Source organism: Henckelia pumila, chromosome 4, assembly GCF_033568475.1.
Source record: "Henckelia pumila isolate YLH828 chromosome 4, ASM3356847v2, whole genome shotgun sequence".
Classification (NCBI taxonomy): domain Eukaryota; kingdom Viridiplantae; phylum Streptophyta; class Magnoliopsida; order Lamiales; family Gesneriaceae; genus Henckelia; species Henckelia pumila.
Window position 1 is genome coordinate 223619386 of NC_133123.1, and position 27143 is coordinate 223646528.

Consider the following 27143-nt stretch of genomic DNA (forward strand, 5'->3'; position numbering starts at 1 on the left):
ATATAAAATCTTATTTTACATACAAAATCATATTTTATCTTTTTATCAAATAAAATCATATTTTACATATAAAATCCAATTTTATACATAAAATCATATTTTACTCAATATTTTCATAAGATCATATCTTATCATCAATTGTACCAAAAATAATTAATTTCATAAAATCTGATTTAACGGATAAAATCTATAAATTTTCCAAAAATTCAAATTTATCCAAAAATCAATTTAAAAATTTTTGGACTCGAACAATTCGATCCGACGCCTCGTGGACCAATCAAAAACAATTTTCGATCGGACCAAAAATAAAATTTTAACATATTAAAATTTTAATTTTAAAATTAAAAATTAATTTTCGCGGGCCGCCCGGGACGCTCCCGGGCAGCCCGCGCCCCAAAGGGGCTTGGGCCGGGCAGCGATCACGTCGCCGCCCATGGGCAGCGCCGTGCGCTGCCCCCCGTGCAGCGATCCAATCGCTGCCCGTGTTTTGCCCGAAAAATTTTATTTTTTTATTTTAAAAAATTTGTTTTGTTTCAAAAACCGAGGCTTAAAAAATTTTGTACAATTGATTAATTTAATCGCTTGATCTGAGCAACCAGAATTGATACACGGTGCAGCGGAAGTTTAAAATTTTATATGGAACGATTCCATAATGGGTATCAAAACTTTACGATTAAATTGTGCGAGTAAAAATTAAATAACAATTATAAATTTTTACCTCCAATCTCGAATCGAGATTATGGACACCAACAGATTACTCTGCTCTTGTTGTATATCACAGGAACTTATGGACGAACTGTTCTTCAATAAGGTCCACGAACAGAGATTTAATCCCTCTGATAGATTGCACTAGAAAATCTATCTGAAGTTTCTACGAAGAGAATTAACGAATTTGATCCGTTAAACCAGACTGCAAATTCAAAATTCACAGGCTGGATTTTCCCGAGCAGAGAGGGAGGGGGGCGGCCACTTAGAGAAAACACAGCTAGGGTTTTCGAAAATATTTTGTAACCTCTGTTGTGTAATTTCTGTACTGCAATAACTTATTTATAATGTGGGCTGCTAACAGCTTAGGGCCCATTAGTAATAAGTTCAAGCCTGACAAGCAAAGCCCGCATGTTCAGAAATTAATATAAAATTCATCGTGACTCAGATTGATAAACCAATTTCAACAATGTGCACAGAAACCATTTCTGCATCTTTTAAAGTCAAGATAAATTTTCTGAATCCGAATTCAGTGATTTCCAAAAATGCCCATCCCTATGTCATTTTAGGAAAAATCTTTCTCCTCTACTCTTAAATAAGAAGTCCCACTTCTTTGTTCATTAAATTTAACTCTTTAAATTTAACTATCTCAACGGGGATTAAAAATCCATTACTCTGTGTGACCCTCAATGGTTCAAGGATACAGCTAGCCATGGGCTCACAACTCCTTGTGACTCGGAACAACAATTTTCGACTTGCCCATCGAATCATGGTAAGAGCGCCTAGCAACATCGCCCCATGATTCCCTAGGTATCACTGATAGTGCCTGCAAGAACCAATAGATTTTGGTTAGCGTACAGTACGGTCCCTTCATCCATATATCCCGATCGAATCAACAACCATTGGTAAATCGAGATTCGTTCGAGATTCGATAACTATGCAATACATCTTGAAGATCAAATAGTGGCATCACATGTACTACTAAGAAACCATTTCTTAAAACACATCATGTACTCTGGCCAGAGATTCGTCACACTAATATCTCCTCAGATTGCATAGGATATCCACACTCGCAAGTATGTGGTGAATCCTTGACAACAAAGCATCGACTCCTATATCTGTCGTAACTGTACCCAATCCCGACACCTGATGACCCCAATAGAGTCGGTAAACGAGTCAAAGCACAGTACTAGCATATAGAGTCTCAATGATGTTTCAAGTAGTAAGGACTAATGGTGTACAACCAAAACCGCGGATTTTATCCACTCGATAAATGATAACCACTTGGAAAGTCCGGATAGGATAGTTCGATCATTCATCGTATGAATATCCATTTGCATGCTTTGAACATATCTATGTTCCATACCAATGAAACGTGGTACTCGGCATCGCAAATGCTAGTCTCAATCTCGAGCGATCCTTATCTTTATTAACGGACGGCTCAATCGACTAGAAACTGTTTAGAATATAAAGTGACTATAAGATGTGTTTCATGATAGTCATCCCCATGCACTACCACATCTTACATACACTATAGTATATTCAAGGTCTTTATCAAAACAACAATAGTATATCACAATATAACAATATGAAGAAAGATAAAGTCATTGCCATTAATAAAAGTGTAAATTATATTAAACAAAAGATTGTTTATACAAAGAGTCATCAAAGCCCTTAGCCACAAGTTGGCTCACGGGGCACCCACTCTTTCATTAACACCACCATGAAAGCTATAACTCGAACCTCTAAAATCACCATGAGATTTATCTTCTTCTCCATTTGGAAGCAAACTATAATCTTCTGGGTGACACCAACAAAAGAACCCACAGTGGTTCGTCGAGCAACAATAGTACAACAAGCCCTTAGTTTTCTTCTTCTCGGACAACACAACCCTAATGTCAGCCCTAATGTTGCAAGAACAAAAAGGAGGAGTTGGATACCTTACATCTAAACGATTGGAAATGGCCGATTTTTTGCCCCTTTGAGAAGAATCCATTAAAGTACTTCAAAAAACCAAGCAATTGAAAAATGGAAGAAATATCCATGTTTTAATCTAAAAGTAAAAGGCATTTACGGTAACTGAGATTTATAACTCTTGAAAAGACCAAAAATACTCACATTCATGGCGCATGAAGTTTAGAATGCTGTTTTCTAATTAACTAAAATTAAGGTGAATATCCATTTGCATGCTTTGAACATCTCTATGTTCCATACCAATGAAACGTGGTACTCGGCATTGCAAATGCTAGTCTCAATCTCGAGCGATCCTTATCCTTATTAACGGACAGCTCAATCGACTAGGAACTGTTTAGAATATACAGTGACTATAAGATGTGTTTCATGATAGTCATCCCCATGCACTACCACATCTTACATACGCTATAGTATATTCAAGGTCTTTATCAAAACAACAATAGTATATCACAATATAACAATATGAAGAAAGATAAAGTCTATCTCTCTACTGTTTTTATTCCATTTCATCTGCATTAGTTCTTATAAGTGTTCAATCTGCAAGGAAGATTATTTCCGCCTGACTGGTCAGAATCTTTCAAGCAGATCAAAAGTTTTAAGCAAATAAAACTTTCATCTGATTCTAACAAATCAGATCGAAGTACCCTGAAATTTTTTAATTGTGTATTCACCCCCCCCCCCTCTACACATATTTCGATCCTAACAAGTGGTATCAGAGCGGTTCTTGCTTATCACCTGAATCGTCTCTTAATCTATGGCATCTTTAGCTATGACATCGTTTAGTAAAATTCCTATGTTTTCAAAAGAAGATTATGATGACTGGAAAATTCGTATGCAGGCACATCTATCAGCACTGGATGATGATATGTGGTTCGTTGTAACAGATGGACCAATGAAGATTATGAAAGTCAACACTGCTGTTGCTATTACTGAAGGTGCTCCTCAGATGATAGAAAAACCTCGATCTGAATGGACTTATGAAGATAAAAGGAAAGTCAATCTTGACAATGTTGCCAGAGATATTCTATACAAAACTCTGGACAAAAACATGTTTAGCAAGATCAAAAGCTGCACTACTGCCAAAGAAATATGGGAAAAGTTCACTCAATTGTGTGAAGGAAATGATCAAACGAAGGAGAACAAACTAATGGTGGCTATTCAAAAGTTTGACAATATCAAGATGAAACCAGGAGAAACAATGAATTAATTTGATGAAAGATTCAGCAGCATTATGATCGAGCTAAATGCACTTGGAAAGAGTTACAACAATCGTGAAGTAGCACTCAAAGTCATGAGAGCTCTGCCACGAGAATGGGATGTAAAGACAGTCGCTATGAGAGAATCCAAAGATCTCAATAAGATCGAACTACATGATTTATTTGCAGACCTCAAAGCCTATGAATTCGAGCTGGGAGTTCGAACTGAGGAAGACACATCAACATCACAAGTCACCAAAGCTCTCACTGCAGCAGATGAAACTCCTGCAACTAAGACCGCAGAACAAATCAGTAGCGATGCAATGTCACTATTTGTAAAGAAATTTGGAAGATTCATGAGGAAGAATCAAAATAGTTTCCAAAGAGCTAACAGATCAAGTTTCAAATCAAATGAACCAGCTGAAGAAAATCGAGCTTGCTACAACTGTGGAAAAGAAGGACACTTCATAGCCGATTGTACCAAACCCAAGAAGGATGAGAAAAGAACTTCATACAAAAAGAATTCGAGAGAAGAAAAGAAAAGATTCAGCAGAAAGAAAGAACAAAAAGCCCTATTAGCAGATGAAAGCAATAGCAAATGGGCAGAATCAGATTCCACCTCATCCGACTTAGAAGCATCATCAAGTGAAAGTGAAGATGAAGCTGTCAAATGTCTTATGGCTAATGAAGCTGACATTCCAGACGATGGAGAGGTACTTGACTTTACTTCTGATGAATTTAGTAAGGAAGATCTTATTAATGCATTAAATGAGATGGTCATTGAATATCGCACACTATCTCAAAATTTCGATGAAGTCAGAACAAATGAAAAGAGCACAACAGATAAGTCAGATCAAAGTAACTCGAAAGAGTACTCTGACAGTCTAAAAGCTCAGATAAATTTGTTGATAACCGAGAACAATGATATGAGAAGTAAGCTACAAGAAACTTTATCTGAAAATCAAAGATTAACAGATCTAGTAAATTCTTGGAATAAAGCATCGATATCCTTAGATAAACTTACCGGAATGCAAAAGCAAGCTGGAGATAAATCTGGCTTAGGCTACAGCACAAATGAAGAAAGTTCATCTACTTCAACCACTCAATCATGTCTGGAGAATAAAAACTTAAAGTATTTAAAGTTTGTGAGATCCAGCACGATATATGAACCTGAGGTTCCTATGACATATTCAATATCTCATCAGAGCAAACTCATACACAGAGGACTGGGATATGTTGAGCCAGATAGATCTAAGTCAGGATGGACTAAACCTAGATCAAATTGGTCTAGAAATGGTTCAGAAAGACAAAGAACTTCACCAACTCAACATAAACCACAATCTAATAGCTCGAATATGAAATATTGGAAGCCAAATAGGAATAATCGATCTGATCATAACACTTGGCACACACAGCACAATGCACAATGGTCATCAAAAGGATATGTCATTCCCAAAGGACGGCATAATGGAAAGTCTATAAGGATAATCCAAGTATGGATTCCAAAGGGATTAATCCAGCGTGTACCCAAGTAGAAATAGGGACCAAAGTTATTTTATTTTCTTTTTGTAGGAAAACAAAGGCGAATTAATCAAACAAACAGTATGGTACTTGGATAGTGGATGCTCAAGGCATATGACAGGAGACAGAAGAATGCTATCTGAATATATTCCAGGATCAGGACCTAAGATCACTTTCGGAGATAACTCTAAAGGTATAACCATGGGTAAGGGTAAGCTTATCCATGGAAATATTCACATAAAAGATGTATTACTCGTAGAGAATTTGAAATACAATCTGATTAGTTTTAGTCAATTATGTGACTATGATTACTTCGTAGAATTTCAAAAGCACACCTGCACTGTAAAAGATCAATCTGGACTAATCATTATGACAGGAGAAAGAAACGGAAATACTTATAGAGTCAATTGGTCGGATCAACCAAACACTTCAGTCTGCTTGATAGCATCAAAGATGAACCAAAATTGGTTATGGCACAAGAGACTCAATCACTTGAACTTCAAAGATTTAGCCAATCTGAGTAAACATGAATTAGTTACAGGTCTGCCTAAAATCGAGTTTTCAAAAGATAAAATTTGTTCTGCCTGCCAACTAGGTAAGCAGATCAGATCAACTTTCAAAACCAAAGGTTATAAATCATCTTCCAAAAGCTTAGAACTATTGCACATGGATCTCTTTGGTCCTATACTAGTAACAAGCTTAGGGGGAATGAAATATACCTTGGTTATTGTTGATGATTTCTCGAGATTCACTTGGGTGGTATTTTTAAAATCTAAAGATCAAACTGCCACTCAATTGATTAAACTTCTTTTAAGATTTCAAAATGAGAAATCTCAATCGATTGATAAAATTAGAAGTGACAGAAGAACTGAGTTTACAAATCAAATTCTGTCTACGTATCTTGAAAATCATGGAATCAAGCATGAGTATTCGGCAGCTAGAACACCACAACAAAATGGTGTTGCAGAAAGGAGAAATAGAACTCTAAAGGAAGCTGCTAGAACAATGATTGCTGATTCAGGTATTTATCAAAAGTTTTGGGCAGAAGCTGTAAATACAGCGTTTTATACTCAGAACAGATCAATGATTAATAAGAAAATTGAAAAAACACCTTATGAGATCAGGTATGGTAAAGTTCCAGTGGTATCCTACTTCAAGGTATTTGGTTGCAAATGCTTCATTCACAACAATGGTAAGACTCATCTGACTGCACTTGATGTCAGATCAGATGCTGGTTTGTTTCTTGGATACTCATCTGTTAGTAAAGCTTATCGAGCATTTAATACTAAATCTCTGATAGTTGAAGAATCAGTTCACATTGTTTTTGATGAGACATCTGTTACTAATGAATCTTCAAGCTTAAATGATCTTAGTAACAGAATAGAAGATTCAAAGCTTGTCACAGATGATGAAGAAGAAATCCAGATTATACAAAATGTTCTATATGAACCAGATCAAACTGAAGAACAAAGACCAGACGAACCACCAGTTGAGAATGAGATCATAAAAAACACAGATCATATTGCACATAACAATGATCAAGATCAACAAGGAAATACAGATCAACTTGGTCCAAATTACAGATGGTCCAAGACTCATCCACCAAACTTGGTAATAGGTCATCCATCTGCACCTTTGAGAACCAGAGGTCAGATGATTAATGAATTTATACATGCTGCTTTTATCTCTCATATAGAACCTAATAAAGTCAAAGAAGCTCTTCTTGACAGTAGTTGGATAGAAGCCATGCAAGATGAATTGAACCAATTCGAAAGAAACTCTGTCTGGCATTTAGTTCCTAGACCTTCAGATAAATCTATAATAGGAACTAGATGGGTTTTTAAAAATAAACTCAATGAAAGTGGTAATGTAGTAAGAAATAAAACTCGACTTGTAGCACAGGGTTACAGACAAGAAGAGGGTATTGATTTTGATGAATCATTTGCCCCTGTTGCTAGACTTGAAGCTATTAGAATATTTCTTGCTTATGCTGCTTTCAAGGACTTTAAGGTATTCCAGATGGATGTTAAAAGTGCGTTTCTCAATGGTCTTCTCCAAGAAAAAGTATTTGTGGAACAACCCCCTGGTTTCGAAAGCCAAATTTATCCAGATCATGTGTTCAAACTGGATAAAGCTCTTTATGGGTTAAAACAAGCTCCACGAGCTTGGCATGATACTCTTTCAATTTTTCTCAATGATCATGGTTTTACCATTGGTTTTGTAGATAAAACTCTTTTTAAATTTGTCCAAGGCGATCATACGTTATTAGTACAAATATATGTTGATGATATCATATTTGGGTCATCTAACCCCAAATTATGCAAAAAGTTTTCTAAGATGATGCAGGACAAATTTGAAATGAGCATGATGGGAGAACTAACATTCTTTCTGGGATTGCAAGTTAAACAGATGGAAAAAGGGATATTCATTAACCAGGCCAAATATACAAAAGAACTTCTAAAGAAGTTTGGAATGGATAATTGCTCTGCAGCTAGTACTCCAATGAGTGCTTCAATCAAATTGGATAAAGATGAAGCTGGACCCTCAGTAGATCAAACTTTATTCAGAGGGCTTATAGGTTCCTTACTCTATCTAACAGCAAGCAGACCAGACATTATGTTCTCAGTTGGTCTGTGTGCAAGATTTCAATCTGGTCCGAAGCAATCTCACTATATTGCTGCAAAGAGAATCCTAAAATACCTTAAGGGAACTCAAAATGTTGGTTTATTGTATCCAAAAGATTCTAGCTTTAATCTAATTGGTTACTCAGATGCAGATTACGCAGGTTGCAGAATTGATCGTAAAAGCACAAGTGGGACTTGTCAATTTCTTGGTGATAGACTTATTTCTTGGTTTAGTAAGAAACAAACTTCCATTGCTACTTCTACAGCAGAATCAGAATATTTAGCAGCTGGAAGTTGTTGTGCATAATTGCTCTGGATCCAACAGCAACTCAGAGATTTTGGTGTTAATTCATCTGAAGCACCAATATTTTGTGATAATACAAGTGCAATTGCTATAACATACAATCCAGTTCTACATTCCAGAACAAAGCATATTGACATTCGTCACCATTTCATCCAAGATCATGTCCAGAAGAAAGATTTTCTTCTGGAACATGTCTCAACCGATCTGCAAGTTGCCGATATTTTCACCAAACCTCTACCCGACGCTAAGTTTTCTTATTTTTGAAATGTTCTTGGTTTAATTAATATTGAATAGATTAAGCACATGTTTAGGGGGAATATTTAATTTTTTTTAACTGCTCGTTCCAGTACATATCTTAACAGATCTATTCTACTACGCATTAATTTGCTTCATAGTTTACACGAGCTAGATCTATCCTACTTCGCATCTTTAGGCTCCAGTTGATCATCCAAGCACTTAGGGAGCCTTGACCATTGCAGACGTCATCTTCAAAGCAAATGTTCTGCATCTCATCTCGCTCTACAAGGAGAATGCACAGACGAACTCCAGATGACTTCAAGACATCTCGAATATTCTGTGTATCAAGCATAAATTTACACCAACGCATTCTTGCATAATTCCTGCGACGCATTGCAGGAGACAATGAAGGAAGGTTAGCACGGTGAGGAGAGCATAGAGAATCAAGGAAATGCCACATCTTTATTCCTCGCTCAAACACTCTTCTTCTGTATAGATCCTTCCGGATCTCATACTCTTGCTCAACAACGGTGTTATCATTCTCTCTCGCCATTTACTCTTGCTGTTTCAAATTATGTTTTGCTAAAATGTCTTCTAACTCTGCTTCTTATAGGAACATATAAATAAATGAAAGGACTTCGACAGCTTCAATATGTTTAAAATGTCCAATCATCCTCTGCTTATTTATTGCGAGACTTTAATTTGATCTGCCTAGATCGTGATAATCATTCTTGAGATTCTCAAAACCTTTCCTATTCCTTTTTGACTTTATTGCAAAAGTTTATAAGTCACAGACTATTTCACAGACATCATGTCTAATCATAGTTATCTTATCTTTTGTGTATTCTGCTTCGTAACCCTTAACACTCCATAATTTTTTATTTTTTTATCTCTGTCTTTAGGTGACTTTTCATCTGACTTTCAATCTTTCATCTGACTAAAGATGAAACATTTAGTCGAAATATTATCTGCTTAATATGTTCTTTTGATCTGATATTGTTTAAAAATCTCTTACGTGATTTGCTACAAGTATCAATTGCACACACAAAACACAAATCATATAAGATAAACATAATATTTCTTTGCATAATTCAAAAGTGCTTCGTTACATTTTTCATACCAACCTAATCATCTAGATTTCTCCTCATTGGCCCCTAGACCCTCTTTCTCACATCAGCATGCAGACGACATTTGTTCAACCACTCCAATACAACCGGATCAAAGTGTCTCCCTTTGAACTCACCTGCATTGATTAGATGAGTGAGGACTTTCACCTCCTTCCTGTACATCAGATAAGATACTCCCTGATTCGAGAGGATCTCCCCAACGCTTATGGCCAGCAACTCCTTATACTTGTCTTTGTGATCTTCAAGTTCGCAAACATCCTCGTGCTTGCGTGGAGGAAATGGAGCATGGTGATACATCTGAATCTCCTCCAATTTGAACCAGACACGCATTACCCATTTCAGGATAAATTCCTGAAGTTCTTCCTTAAATTCCTCGACAGACAGATGAGAACTCATTCTTTATCTAAATCTTATGCTTTGATTTAGAAATAGGATATTCGGCATATACATCCGAGTGACCTATTTATAAGGGATTTATTTTCGTATTTTTATTTTAATTACTGTCTTTCCGTATTCCCAAACATTTTTTTTAACCGCGTGTGTACTTGTCCCATCAGCCGCAACTTTTTGAATTTGAATCGTTGCTTACGTCATCTATCACATGCTAGGTTTTAAAACTTATCGACTAAATTTTTTTTACACTTAGTATTGTTTTGAGCCCTAAAATTGCTTCTCTTTCGCAAATAACAGATACCTCGCACTCTTCTTCTTTCGATCTTGCAGGAACACGTTGACACCCATTACCCAAAATGTTCTTCTCATCGATTTCCACACCATATTCGATCTCACCGATCAAGGAATGGTGGATATGTTCAGAACAGTTGAAGCATCTGGGCTGCGAAAATTTCTTGAGGGCGGGAAATTGCTTTACAAGCAAGCCCTACCAAAATTTTTCCAGACAGCCAAAGATGAAGAAGATTCCATCTCTGCAAGTCTTGGTGGAGAATATGTCCGGATCACCTCTACCTTGTTTACTTCTTCGTTTGATCTGCAAAGACAGGGAATTGCTGATTTTTCTTCAATATCTGCTGAAACAAAAAGGCAGATGAAGAGCATGTATTCCTTGACCAACAAGCCAATCCGCATTTCTTGCAAGAAGAAGGAATTGAAGATGGAATTCAGAATTCTGCACGACATCGTGGCCAAATCTCTTCTGGCCAAAGCAGGTTCTTTCGATGCAATTACATCTGAGAAATTTGACGTTATGGTTGTTATATCTGCTGGTATTTCCGTAAATTGGTCTGTTGTTCTGTTCAATATTCTATCTGCTATGATAATTGCACCTACAGAACAATCACAAGGATTTGCAGTTCAAATCGGAGATATTTTGAACGATCTGAATGTCCATCTGGGACCCTCATCTGCACTTCATCCGCACAAAACTTTAAATAAACGAGCCATTGATGTATACAAAGCTAAGAAGCTAATTATCTTCAAAAGTGGCTCATCTCATTCGGATGAAATTGAAGATTTAACGCTTCAAGATGAATCAAAATCCCTGGTCATTTCATCACCAAAGGAAGCTACGCCTCCAAAAAGAACAATCCCGAGAAGAAAGACTACAGCAAAGCGGAAAGATGTGATTTATTCATCTGAATCCGAATCTTCTGAATCGGATCAAGTTACCCTTGCTGCCATTATCCCACCTCATCCTCAGAAAAGAAGAAGGATAGTAAGGTTTCCTCCTCGAATTCCACTGCCTCTTCAACCGGCACCGATTCCAGCTATTCCACTCTCCTTGGTAGAACAAATTGTTCCACCAATGACTCAGCTCAACATCTCTGTACTTCAATCTGGATTCTTCTAAAAGCCTGATAATGCTCCAAATATGTTATCCAACATTCAAAGAATTATTGATATGACTGCTGAACATATCATCAAAGATGTGAATATGAAAATGAAGTTCTTTGATAAATGGGTTTTTCATCGGACTGAGGATCATTTTTCTCACATCAAGGAATCAAAGACACTGGACAGAATTGCTGCACTTGAAGAGAAAATTCTTGAATGGGCTGAAACTAAGATAATTTCTAGAGCCTTGAGCAGAAGAGAGTTTATTCATCTTAGACTACAGGAAAGTACTCTTCTAAAGCACATTCGAACAGAGAGAGCAAAATTCAATCCAATCAGTCTGGATATATTTGTTAAAACAGCTGCCTTTAACCAATTGGAGAATGATGCCAACTTGATGTCAGGAAAAGTTTATCTTATGAGACAAGAATTTTCATCCGAAGCATTAGTCAAAGACCAACCTTCATCTTTCACTTCTGAAGCAGATGAACTATCTCTGATAGATGATGTTATTCTATCTGCCGACCCTTTCAATTCAAGCATCTCTTCAGTTAAGGATACTCTTGTTTCAGAAGAACCATCGATCATCGCTGATGTTCTCACAGATCAGTCTGCTAAGGATTTTCAAGTCAAAGAACCATTAATTTCTTCTACTATCGAAGAAGCTTCAACTGATCAAATTGTACATACAGACAAGCCTGATTCTTTTGCTGAGAAGGAATTAGAAGTACCCTTAGCTGCATCTACGATCTCCAACACTCCACCTTTTGAAACTAATATCGTTGCTGAAGAAAATGTTGCAGATCAAGTTGCAGATGAATTATTCATCGATGCTTCTATTTTGAATGACTTCCTTACTGAGGATATCGTCATGGACTCTCCAGAACGAGAAGATACTTTTGCTATTGATCCGAACACAGCACTGGTACCTTTTGTTCCCATGGCAGAGCAAAATTCTGGCTTATCTGATGATTCTCTGATAAGAGGATCTTCTGAACATTTGGTAATAGATCTGCCTCCTATTCATAAGATAGTCAGGCCTGATATTTTTCATAGTATGTTCAAGCCTTTTGCCATTATGCTCAAAGATAAGATGAGCTTACCTAGTCTATCCATCTCAGAGATCTCTATCACAGATCCAGATGAAACATCGGAAATTATGGAGAATACCGCTCTTATTTCTTCTAATGTCTCTGCTACGAAACTTCAACTCTGTGGTTTCACTTTTTTTGAAGATGCAGCACCTTCCTCTTCTCGAACAATTCAAGTCAGTCCAGACCAAAGCTTGACTGATTCACTCACCCAGTTATCTTCTATTGTTGGTGAATTGCAAGTTAATCAGCTACAAACTTCTACTGAGCTCCGTGATTTCAAATCACATGTGCTGACAATGGTAAACAACGTAAGTGAATCTGTTATGTATGTTCGAAAACAACAGACTGCAGAACATCTAAATATTCTTCGGAAGCTTGACAGTCTAGAAGCCTCCACTGAAGCTAATAACAAGCAGATTCATGACACTTTTGGTACCCAGCTCACTGTTATCGTGGATCTTTTATCCGAGCATGGTGATGCCAAAAAGGGGAAAAAAGTTACTGAGTCAAGAGCCAAAGGCAAGGGAAAGAAGTAAAAACTCTCAGATCAGAAGAAAATCAAATACAAGCAGATCAAGTCAAGGAACTATTAATTTTCGACATTTATTTTGTCTAAAATTATTATTTGATCTATGACAGAAATCTTTTTGAAAATTTATTCGATAATAGTCTTCATATTTTCAATCCGGATATTAACTTGGTTTTGACATCACCAAAAAGGGGGAAATTGTTGGAGAATCAAACTCTAAAATTTTGGTGATTACAAAGTCAAAACAAAACCAAGTAAATAAATTAATCGGACCCATCAAATATTAAAGAATAAAGATCTCTATGAAAGTTGCCAGATCAAAGTAACGTGATACAGATCAAACTACACCGGAGCGATTGACACAAGATCTAAAATGGTCAACAACCAGATCGAAGCCTTGTCAGAAATCTACCCGTTGCTATCATTGAAGAAAACGACAAACTCATTTAATGAGATTTTGAACGTTGATCGGCCTTCACTCTAAGTCAAGATTTGTGAGCCATTTATGAGATATGCTGGCGGCTCAAAATCAGAAAGTGTTGGCGGCTCACTGATTACTTTTTGATGACTATATATATAAGTATTTCGAAGATTGAAGATACGAGACCAAGGAGTGAAAATTACAAAGCAATCGAATTTTGAAATAGCCTTCACTCAAACCCAGAAACTTATCAGATCAAAGTCTCGATACTCTGAGTTATAATATCTCCCAGATCAATCAAAGCTCAAAGAAATATTTCAATTCGATCCAGATCAAAGTCATATAGCTTTCCAGATCAAATCAACGAAGCATACTCTGTTGCTTCATTTTGTAAACTTTAAGTAGAAAATTTGTTCTGCTTTGAGTTAGAATATTGCTAGGAGTTCCTTTCAAAAGATTGATTGGATTGGATTTGTACAAAGGGATTGTATAAGTCAAAGTCTTCTAGTGGAATCCTTCTGAAAACAGAAGAAGGGGTGACGTAGGAGAATTCATCTCCGAACATCCAGAAACAAATCTATCTCTCTACTGTTCAATCTGCAAGGAAGATTATTTCCGCCTGACTTGGTCAGAATCTTTCAAGCAGATCAAAAGTTAATAAAACTTTCATCTGATTCTAACAAATCAGATCGAAGTACTCTGAAATTTTTTAATTGTGTATTCACCCCCCCTCTACACATATTTCGATCCTAACAAATTAGATATTGAATCATAGTGACTGAAGTTTGAACTTGCCCGTAAAAAATTTAACACTTGATTACATTCAAAATTTGATAACTTCGGTCTCAATCAAATAAAATTATTGTTACGTACAACGCACGTACATTTTTCTAGTGTGTGTATATATATATATATATATATATATATATATATATATATAAATATAAATGAAAATCTAATAATATCATTATGAATGTTGTGACATATTAACTTATCATTACAAGGAGTATTATCAAACGAAACTCTTCCCACTTCCTCGTTACGATGCGCGAGAAATTGTAAAAGCTTGAGAAAGTTTCTTTGATTGATTGAATTTTGAGATTAATCATTCCCACGAAAAGGGAGTCCTTGTGCCAAAAGCCATCTAATGCAATCAATTTTTGCATTAAGCCGAATTCTATAATTTAGTCTCCTTTAATTTGTTCAGATGCTCTAGCTAAATTTCTTTCAATATGTTGCGCTTGATTGAGTAAATTTTGGCATTTACTCAAAGCTCTTCTATGAGAACTGTTATGTCCTTCTTCATGCTTATGAAGTTTATGTTAATTTTTCCAATCTCTAAGACCCTCAATGACAAAAGTATCACCACCTCCTTGGTTACCCAACTAATTCTTGAAAGGATAACAATAAAGCCAGAATGATGCATCCTTTTCTATGCTTTTTTCCAACCATTTAAATTCATCAAACCACGTACGATTAAATCTTCTCAAAGTTCCTTGGATTAATGATTATGTAAATTCATGTTCGCGAGGTTGGAAAAAACACCATCTAAATAGTATTTTCTCGAACCTCTTTCACGAATATTTGGATCAAAATCAATCATTTTGAGTGTCTTTGTTTGATCTGATTGAAGTTCTGGTAATCGACTTCCACACAATTTTGGAAGAATCAGTTAATTATTTCAAAAATAAATTTTCAAAATTCAAGGAGACTAAATTTTCAGATGCACCAGTTAATTATTTAAAAAATAAATTTTCTCAAAACATGTGAGAAAATAAAGAATAAAAAATCTCCTAAAAATTCTATTCAAGATAGATAAGAAAAACGAAGCAAGGTGAAAAATCCTTGATGCCAAAACTTAATGAGCAGCACAATATTCAATCTTTGATCTTCAAGCGTTCTTCAAGGCTTCAAGGCAAGATACGACCAAATCAAGCTCCAAAGATTCTTCAGAATTCTCTCAAGGTTGTACGCACAAAAGCTTTCACAAAATCTTTCTTGGTCCATCTATCTCTTACTCTTACGCAGTGTTTGATACAAGAGATGAGATAATTGAATGATTAGTAAATGGATGATAAAAGATATGATTGTCAAAGATTAGTAACTTGTGTTGAAAATAATATTGTGTTTGGTTTGATTTTTAAGAGGAAGATTAAGTAAGAGTCTATAATTGATCATGTACCAAAAATACCCTTTTTTCTAATTAAATTAATAACTACATTTAAGTTCTTCCCCCAATGTTCTTCCCGTTCATTTAGAAAACCCTATCCAACCGAAAATTCTCTTCAACTCTCGTTGCGTCGATCTACAAAGAGGGCTCGAAAATCTCCAGATCTTTGATATTTCAGGTCAGTCCTATACTCACGTGAAGGTTCCGTTTGTGTGGGTTCATGGTTGTTCGAACAAAGTGAGTTGTTTTTTTTAAAATTTTTTTTTTGAAACGTATGGTGATTGTAAGAAATCTTTTGATGACATATTTGTGGTTAACAAATTCTCTGTTTATTTCTACCCAAGATAAATCTTCTATTCGAACAAAGTGATTTTTTTGATGAAATGGCTCTAACAAATCTTTTGTTCGAACGAAGTTAGTTTTTTTTTAATTTTTTGAAACGTTTGTATGGGTTCATGGTTTATCTCTATTTATACTCAATTGAATATTTAGCTCGTTTTCTATTTGGATTATGAATCAAAGACCCTGTTTCGGTTTTTACTTAACGTTCATTTCCGATTCTAAGGAATTTAGAAATGTTTAACATGAATTTTTGGAACTATTTATTGACAATCCTTCTCATAGTTAATTAACCACATATTTTTCAATTTTTGCTTAGCTTTTATGGAAGTGAAGACACCACCACAATGCGAATGCGGCAATGGGTTGATGCTACTACGTAAAGCGGGTGAACATTCGACTCGGCCTGAGCACTATTATTTTATATGTCCAGCAGGTTTGAAACATCGTAACCGATTCTATTGGTATGATGAATATAATTTGAGAAACTGTTATGGGAATGAGGATCCGTCATAAAAAATTGAAACTGATTCTAATTGGGGACCAAATCCGAACTCCCCTTGTACGAATAGGCTACATCGGCACACACACACACACAGCCTGGATCTTCAAGCGCACATTTCGTTACTACAAAGAATACCGATACGGTGGAAACGGAACCACAGATTAAAACCCAACCGATGCAGCCATCAAGCACGGATGTGATCCGTAATGATGCATTGGATCACACACCTTTAACTGTGGAACAAGTTTGTTGTTGTTATGGGTTCTTTTGCATAGTGCTTTTCTTAATGTTATTTTTCATCTTTGTTATTGTGGTTTTTAAGTAAGTACACACCATACGTGATGTGTATATTTATTGTTATGTAATATCATGGTGTAGTAATGTAGAAGACGTGGAGCAATGATGTTTTAGGTTGTAACTCTTGTCATTGACTCTTTTTTAATGATATTTTGTTCTGATATTTAAACGTATTTGGATTTTTAATGTTTGGATGTTATTTAGTTTTCTTCATGCTAGTATATATTTAGAATGGTCAAAACACATTCCACTGTAATTTGAGCAGTATACTTGAACTACATCTTCAATTATTCATTGGCATTCACTTTCAACCACATGTATACATTATGCAATTAAGTAATGCTTGAGCAATATATTTAAACTATGTCTTTATTGTAATTTGAGCAGTATATATTTGATGTTTTCTTAATACTTATATTCATTATATTCATTTTCCATACTTGGTGATATTTGTTGAGATCAAGTCCAAAGAGGTCCGGAATCGATTTCTCGGATATGCGCAGAAGTTCGATGAATACACAATTTTCAATCCAGTTGGCCGTTTAGGGAAGTCGGAGTATAACTCATAATATATATGTGATAATATACTTGCATCTAAAGTACTTGGTTGCTCTTTTAATCTTGGTTTAGTTTGTTCTTTGTTACAGAGTAGAAAATGATCTTCCTCGATAGTAGCAGCTTGATATTCATGCAGAAGCATTGCACCAAAGAAGGTCTTTGCCAACCTATCCCATTTTGTGCCTTTTCTTCCTTAGTTTCATGTAAAATGCAAGCTTTAAATGCACATCTACTTATTTAATTGTCCTCATTGAGATTTTTTTCTTCATTTTCTTAAGTGGTTGATTTTGGACTGTGCCAAGTTTTTTATTTTTATTTTTTATCTAGTTTCATTATATTATTTTGAGTTTGTGTTAAAACTAGTTTTTGTGAAGAATTAAAATGGAGACAGTCCAGATTCTCCATTTAGTTTGGGTTAATCTTGGGGCATTAATTCTGAAATGGGAAATTTGTTCTGGTTTACAGGCGAGAGGGGTGAAAATTGGGTATAGTAAATGTGGTTTGGTGGGAGTGGGTATATCTGTGTATAAGATGAGATTTTTACTGTTATTAAGTTGTCACGTTCAATTCAACTGAGTGTGCATTGTGTAGGTGTTGACCTATTTTTGTCTACAATATCAAATCCATCAACTTTTTACATCTTGGAAGATATGACATTTATTTTGGTAGATGTGAGTGTAATAAATGCATTTTCTTGTCTATTAAAGGGCAATGTTTACATATGGATTTGTTGTGTAAATCTCAAACAAGCACGTTGCTTTCTTCTTGATCTGCAGGTTCCAAAATGGCAGAGAGTTTCACTAATTCCTCTCAAGCTTCTGTGACGAGCAAGTATGTAATTCATGTGGTATCGCTCATATCGGATGACAAACTCGAGAACCAGCTTCAACCGCAAGAGGCACCACCGAGTCAAAAGTTCGTGGACATGCCTCCTTCAATTTCATCGAAGACAGCAGCCCCCAAAACAAAGTCTTTCGACCCTTTGGCCGACAAATACTACGGTGAACTGATGAACCATGCTCCAAGAAAGAAACGTAACCTTTTTGGGGAAACTAATGTGGTGAGGAAGCGTGCTACAACTGTGGAAGCTAGTAAGTGTTTACCAGTTGTTGTCGACACGTCAAAGGGATCGATTGGTTGAAATAGTTGTATCATTAGCTAATCTATGATGTCTTGAAACCATCTTTTTTGTTATTTTACAATGTACTCTCGTCGTACATGTACTCGATGGTTGTTTGGACAATACTAGTATTCTATTTTGGTGTTTCACATTAGTTGTGGTGTGAACATATAATGCAGTTGCTTTTTGTTAAGTTCTCTGGATTGGAAATTAAGAATTAATGCATTCTTTTTCTTTTCATATTTAATTGAGCTGCGACCAGTCCCCATTCACGTAAAACCCACTAACACAAAGGTCAAGATTCCTAGCAACCCTCTAACACAAAGATCAATATTCCTAGCAACCCACTAACACAACGGTCAAGATTCCTTACACATGTAATGAAGCATCCTTACACATAGCTCATACTATAAACACCCAAGAAACATACATACATATTTTTTTTCAAGTTCACTCCACTTCGGAAGTACTGCATCACATAATAAGGGATACCAAGTCAATGATGCTCCATGTAGAAGCTACTGTAGGATACAATAAATAAAAAATATTGATGCAATCAAATACATTGAATCACATGGTCCATCATTAACAGATTTATCAAATTCCATTTCCAACATTGATCAACTTAGAATTGTGTCATGCTACAGTTAATAATATGCCAGATTGAAATAATCTGTTTTTGACAAAATAATTTCAATCTCAAAGTGGTTTAAAAATGTGTGGCAACACAAGGTTTAGAGCTTCCAACAAAATAAGTTTACTACTTCCAAAAACTTTAGAGCTTCCAAACACTTTCTTGCAGAAAATATATAATCAACCTAAACACGTGGCAGGAAAAATAATTTCTTCAAGCATCTCTCAACAATCGTCTCGCTAAGCTCAACCTTCCACCATGACCATAACGTAAGAACAACGATAATTTGGCATGGTTGTCCACCAATATCTCGGTCACAGTTACTTTCTCGTCTTCAGTCAACTCAGGAATTGTTACCATCACCTTCAACACATTGTCTTGTGCAATAGACATCTTTTCTTCATCCAAAACTTTCTGGGTTGCCATTTGTTGGATTAGTTCTATAATTCTATTGTTGATGATGGTAGCAAAGTTATTTATGGCTTCCACAATAGCATCATCATCATCATCCATTTTCTTCCTTTTCTTACCTTTCGATTTTGCATTTGCCACTGGGTTGGATGATGGTGTGACTGGTTTGGACATCGACTCGCCATCTCCCTCATCGGCGAAAAATAAATCATCCAGGCACATCTCTTCATTGTTTGGAACATCAGGAGTCATTGACAGTACTTGTTGAACTGTAGCGACAAAGTGGTCACGTTTATCGCCAGTTGCCCGATCATTTCCAAATATTTCTACCCAATCATGATAGTATGTCCACCTCTTGTGCCTAATTGTACGTACATTGCTGTCTGCCTACAAATTCGAGAACATTAAAATAAGTTCAGTAGTTTTTTTTTCACATAATGTCATGTACTTTAATTAAAGTACCTTAATCAGTGCTTCCCACATGTCGCTTGATGCTTCGATTGTCTTTCCGGTATCATTCCATCCGACTCAACTTTTACTTAAGACGGCAACTAGAGAACCATACAGTTTCTTCCACACATGAACTTTGGAGTGAATATGTGGATTGCCACACAAATTTGTGTCAGGGAATGCTGCTTTCAAAACATTTTTTAAGAAAACCTAAGTACACTGGCCGAAACCCATTTCCACTCTTCCAAACTTCAACAGAAGCCTCTTTCAATGCTTGTACCAGAACTTGTTCTTCACTTTCACTCCAAGTACATCTAGTCTTATCAGTTTTTTTTTGTTTGCCGACACGGCTCTCAACAGTAGCTCCACTTTCCATGATTATCTGGTTGTCCTATTTCTGTGCAAAATACAACCCAAAGACTAATTTAATTAAAGAGTCAATACCTAGCAACCACATTTTATATATATATATATATATATATATATATATATATATATATATATATATTAACTACAATTGAATACAAAATAACTCAGGTGGAATTACTCAAAACATCAAATGCCACAATTACATTACTTCAATCTAGTTCTGAAATTTAAAAACATCAAATGCAACAAGAACACTACTTTCAAACTCGTTCAAGGTTCTTCAGAATTGAAATAACATCAAACAAAACACGTACACTAGTTCAAACTTGTTCAAAAGCGAAACAACATGAAACGTAAACAAGTACAACAATTGGATGCAATTAATTAAAACTATTCCACATTGACATAGAAAAGTTCTCCGTCCATGTATCCCAGACATCCGATGACTCAAAATTATTGATGAAATCATCTTGTATCTCATGGCCCGGACTGACAACCTCATCGTTCACTTCCTTAATGGGATCTTCGGGCATTTCATACCTGATGAAGTTATGCAACAACATACAAGCCAATATGATTATGTTTTGCATTTTTAAGGGATAGAACGAAGGACTTCGTAATATGGCCCAGCGTTTTTTCAGCAAACCGAAGGCTCTTTCAATCACGTTTCGTGATTGAGAATGTCTCCAATTGAATAATTCCCTATAATTTTGTGGACCACTTGCACGGTTTTCCCAAGCATCCCTATGGTAACATACTCGTCTGTAGGGAGTCAAAAATCCCTCGACATTGGCCTATCCATTGTCACATAGATAATAACAACCTAAAAATAAGAAAATAATTGATTCTGTCACAAACAGTACATGTTGAACAAAACATAAGGAAGAAATCACATTAAATTATATTTCGTAGTTAATAGTATAAATTAGATGATGAACTACCTCTTGGAACCTTAAAAACATCGTCACCAGTCAAGGCATCGCGAAGAACTCTAGCATCTAATGCAGATCCCTCCCACCCCGTAAGTGCATATATAAACTTCATGTCACGGTCGCAAACCCCAATAATGTTCACTGCGATAGTGCCTTTTCTTGTTCTATATTGTGCCTTCTTCGTGGTAGGTACATGTACACTGACATATGTTCCATCCAATGCACCATTACATCCCTACAATTTAGTAATAAAAATTTACATTTATGAATGTTATTATCATAATCTGTATAAATTTATCATTCCAATAATTAAACATGGTTTGAGGTTACCTTGAACCAATTCCAAGATTCGTCAGTGCAAGTATCGTCAACAGGAGATGGTTTGACTAGTAATATGGGATGTAACATGAGGATAGATTGGAGCACTTCATGGAAATAGGTGCTGATTGTATGTCCACTACGTACATATTCATGACCAACAACTCGATTTTTCTTGTGATGAACAAATATCTACAAAAGCATTGCGACCTTCTCTTCAATACGGACATATCTAGACTCGACTAGCACTCCAACATGAGTTAGTAAGAAACAAAATCGTGCAAATGCATTCCTATTCATTCTTAAGTTCACCACACACTGAACATCCCCTACTTCAGTAATCCTATGCAAATGGTTCATTTGCACATTTATTCTCTGTGTCATGCTATACAAGGCTGTTGTTCTACGAATACCACAAAGTCATCTTACACATTTTTTTTCGATGTCGTCTCAAAAGTAACAAAATCAAGAAGGACTGACACAGGATTTGGTGCAGCATCATAAAAAGTACAACGTTTCTACGCTTAATGGTCATCTTCCAAGATACTTCACACTAAATTACATTTCAAAAGGTAAGTAAAAAAAGATCTGACAAAGTAAGATGAAGCAAATCAAATATGTTTTTTTTTGTCATCGACGTAAAAATGAGAGAATTTTGATTTGGGATATGCACCACTAAATTAAAATGAGGTCATCCATGTATGCATTTTCCCCATTTCAGCAAACATAAGGTAGGAAAGGAATTTGGTCTCAATACCATTTTTTCCCATTTTTGCATTTATCACATGTAACAATGGGTGCTGAATAATATACATGTGACCAACTAATGCGTGATATGAAGCAACCAAATAAACAAAAACAATTATTGAATTAGTATGCATATACAGTTGGGATGTGAAGCTTCATGAAATTCTTGCAGTGAGTGTTGATATCACAATCACGTTAATCATGTCACAATCAACAACAAAAAAAAGCCATTCCAGTTTATTTTTTAAAAAAAGTGTTTTTTTGTCAATATTGATCTGTAATAAAATTTTGAGACAATAGGCGAGATACTGGTCGGTTTGTCAACGGAAATTGGAAACAATCGATCACAAAAATGTCACCCCCATCTCGAATAAAATTTGATAAAACAGATCTAAACCCGCAAAATTAAGAAAAACAAATAGATGGAAAAATAGAGTACCGTAAATTTCAATATTCGAACAAATTAGAAAAAAAGATTTTCAAGAGATTTACCCAAACAGCAAGGTTCCTCTTGTCAACTGAAAATTTCTGCACCTTTAACAAGAAAATAAAATTACCTACTATCAGAATATTCACCGTGAGAGACTTACACAATTTTTTGAATCCACATCACTGTCAACATTCTCGTGAAAAATATTTTTTGAGCGGATTTACCTGCTTTCGAAATCTTCAGCGTGAGAGAAAGAAACCTAATGAGCCCACTCCTCTCCTTCAATGTCGGCTAGAACAAGAATGAAACTTGGATGTGTGGTTTATTGGTTGGAAGGAAAGGACATAATTGAAATTTTTACAATTGATAAAGATATGATGAAGTTATACTAGGGGGTGAGGATGGTTTATTTAACAACCTATAATATCATTTTATCATGATACAAATAGATAGGCTTGTTTTAGTATAAATGCTACCAAACAATGGTTAAAAATTAACACACCCCCAATCCCATCTTATCATGGCTACCAAACACTGCCTTAAAGTACACGATTTCCTTCATATATAAAGCCAAAAAATCCTTCTCATATTTGTTTCCTTGTAAGCGTAGAATTTTTCTTGATTTGATCATATCAAATCTATAAAAATAAGAAAGAGATCAATTAGATATGAGATAGATAGATATTAAAATAAGATTAATAATATCTCAAATCTACCTAATTAAGGAAATAAATATTTTAAACAAGTTATCTCAAAGTTACTTCATGTCCAAGAAAGACAAAAAACTTTTAAATAAAATCTTTTTAGGCTTAAGGAATTTTAGAAATAAAATATTCTTTTCAATCTCCCTCTTTTTGCCTTTTTGGACAAAACATATTTGTTGGAAAAAACTGGCGGTCAGATCAATCACGATTGATACCCGGTGCAGCGGAAGTTTAAAAATTTTATCATGGAACAATTCCATGGTGTGGGTATCAACCGTTTAACGATTAAATTATTGTGTGTGTAAAATTCAAATAACAGTTATTAAATTTTACCTCCAATCTCGCAACGAGATTACTGGACACCAACAGATTTTATCTGCTCTTGTTGTCTCTCCCTGGAACCGATGAACTCCTTCAATCAGGTCCACGAACAGAGGTTTAATCCCTCTGATAGATTGCACTAGAAAATCTATCAGAAGTTTTCTGCGAAGAGAATAAACGAATCTGATTCGCTATTCCAGACTGCAATTCAAAATCACAGACCGGAATTTTCTCGGGCAGAGCAAGGCAGGGGTTCGGCCGATTATTCTAGAGGAGAGGCTAGGGTTTCGATTTTTCTCTCTCAAAATAATGAGCTGATGTTTTTAATTTCTGTACTGAAATAACTTATTTATAATGCAGGCCACTAACACCTTAGGGCCCATTAGTCATAAGCTGGGGCCCGACAAGCAAAGCCCGCTCGTTCAGAAATTAATATAAAATTCATCGTGACTCCGATTGATGAACTGATTTCACCAATGTGCACAGAAACCATTTTTGCACATTTTAAAGTCAAAATAAATTTTCCTGAATCCGAATTCAGTGGTTTCCAAAAATGTCCATCCCTATGTCATTTTAGGAAATCCTACTCCCTTACTCTTATTTAAGAAGTCCAACTTCTTAGTTCATTAAATTTAACTCTTTAAATTTAACTATCTCAACGGGGATTAAAACTCCATTACACTGTGTGACCCTCAATGGTTCAGGGATACAGCTAGCCGTGGGCTCACAACTCCTTGTGACTCGGAACAACACTTTCCGACTTGCCCAACGAATCATGGTAAAGCGCCTAGCAACATCGCCCCATGATTCCCTAGGTATCACTGATAGTGCCTACAAGAACCAGTAGATTTTGGTTAGCGTACAGTACGGTCCCTTCATCCAAATATCCCGATCGAATCAACAACCATTGGTATATCGAGAGTCGCTCAAGATTCGATAACTATGCAATACATCTTGAAGATCAAATTAGTGACATCGCATGTGCTACTAAGAAACCATTTCTTAAATCACATCAAGTACTCTGGCCAGAGATTTGTCACACTAATATCTCCTCAGATCGCATAGGATATCCATACTCGCAAGTATGTGGTGAATCCTTGACAACAATGCATTGACTCCTATATGTGTCGTAACTGTACCCAATCTCGACACCTGATGACCCCCATAGAGTCGGTAAACGAGTCAAAGCACAGCACTAGCATATAGAGTCTCCATGATGTTTCAAGTCGTAAGGACTAATGGTGTACAACCAAAACCGCGGACTTAATCCACTCGATAAGTGATAACCACTTGGAAAGTCCGGATAGGGTAGTTCGATTATTCATCCTATGAATATCCATTTGCATGCTTCGAACATCTCTATGTTCCCTACCAATGAAACGTGGTACTCCGCATCGCAAATGCTAGTCTCAAACTCGAGCGATCCTTATCCTTATTATCGGACGGCTCAATCGACTAGGAACGGTTTTTAGAATATACAGTGACTATAAGATGTATTTCATGATAGACATCTCCATGTTCTACCACATCTTACATACACTATAGTATATTCAAGGTCTTTATCAAAACAACAATAGTATATCACAATATAACAATATGAAGTAATATAAAGTCATTGCCATAAAAGTGTAAATAATATTAAACAAAAGATTGTTTATACAAAGAGTCATCAAAGCCCATAGCCACACAGTTGACTCACTGGGCACCCACTCTTACAATCTCCCACTTGCCCTATAGCCAACTAGTCATACTACGTAGACCCATTGCTTCGCGATGTTTGTCAAACAATGGTCCTGGCAAGGGCTTAGTAAGCGGATCAGCGATATTGTCTGCAGAGGCCACTCGTTCGACAATGATGTCTCCTCTTTCCACAATCTCCCGGATTATGTGGTATTTCCTCAGTACGTGTTTGGATCTTTGATGAGACCTTGGTTCCTTTGCTTGAGCAACGGCACCCGTGTTGTCACAGTACACCGGGACTGGACCAACAAATTCAGGAATGACGCCCAACTCTTGGACGAACTTCCTCATCCAAACGGCCTCTTTAGCAGCAGCTGATGCTGCAATGTATTCAGCCTCAGTGGTGGAATCCGCTGTGGTGTCCTGCTTGGAACTCTTCCAAGAGACAACACCGCCATTGAGCATGAACACAAATCCAGAGGTTGACTTCGAGTCATCCACATCACTTTGGAAGCTAGAGTCGGTATAGCCTTCCAATTTGAGTTCTCGTCCTCCATAAACCATGAACATATTCTTAGTCCTTCGCAAGTACTTAAGAATGTCCTTCACGGCTTTCCAATGCATTTGACCAGGATTAGACTGATATCTGCTCGTGACACTCAGAGCAAATGCTACATCCGGTCTGGTAGATATCATCCCATACATGATACTACCTATAGCTGACGCATATGATACATGTGTCATATTCTCTATCTCTTCATCAGTCTTGGGACACATAGACTTGGATAGAGAAACTCCATGACACATGGGTAGATGTCCTCTTTTGGACCCATCCATTGAAAACCGTTTCAATATGGTATCGATGTAGGTTGATTGAGTGAGTCCTATCATTCTCTTAGACCTATCTCTATAGATCTGTATCCCAAGAATGTAGGATGCCTCTCCCAAATCCTTCATCGAAAATCTACCTGATAACCATATCTTTGTTGACTGCAACATCCCTACATCATTCCCAATGAGTAGGATGTCATCAACATAAAGTACTAAGAATGTCACAGCATCCTTAACTACTTTCTTGTACACGCACGGTTCCTCCGGGTTCTTGATGAAACCAAAATCTTTTATTGTTTCATCAAATTTCTGGTTCCAACTTCTTGATGCTTGTTTTAGACCATAAATTGATCTCTGAAGCTTGCATACCTTATGCTCGCTTCCCATGGATGTGAACCCCTCAGGCTGCTTCATATAGATTTCCTCCTTAATGTCTCCATTAAGAAAAGCAGTCTTCACATCCATTTTCCATATCTCATAGTCATACCATGCAGCTATGGCAATAAGGATTCTTATGGACTTGAACATAGCAACTGGTGAAAAGGTTTCATCATAGTCAACTCCTTGCCTTTGAGTATAACCTTTCGCCACCAATCGCGCCTTGTAGGTCAATACCTTACCATCAGGCCCAAGCTTTCTTTTGTAGATCCATTTGCACCCTATCGGAACAATTCCATCGGGAGGATCTACTAAAGACCAAACTTGGTTTGTATGCATCGAATCCAATTCTGACTGCATAGCTTCAAGCCATAAATTCGAATCCGCATCAGAAATTGCTTCCTTGAAGTTTCTTGGATCACATCC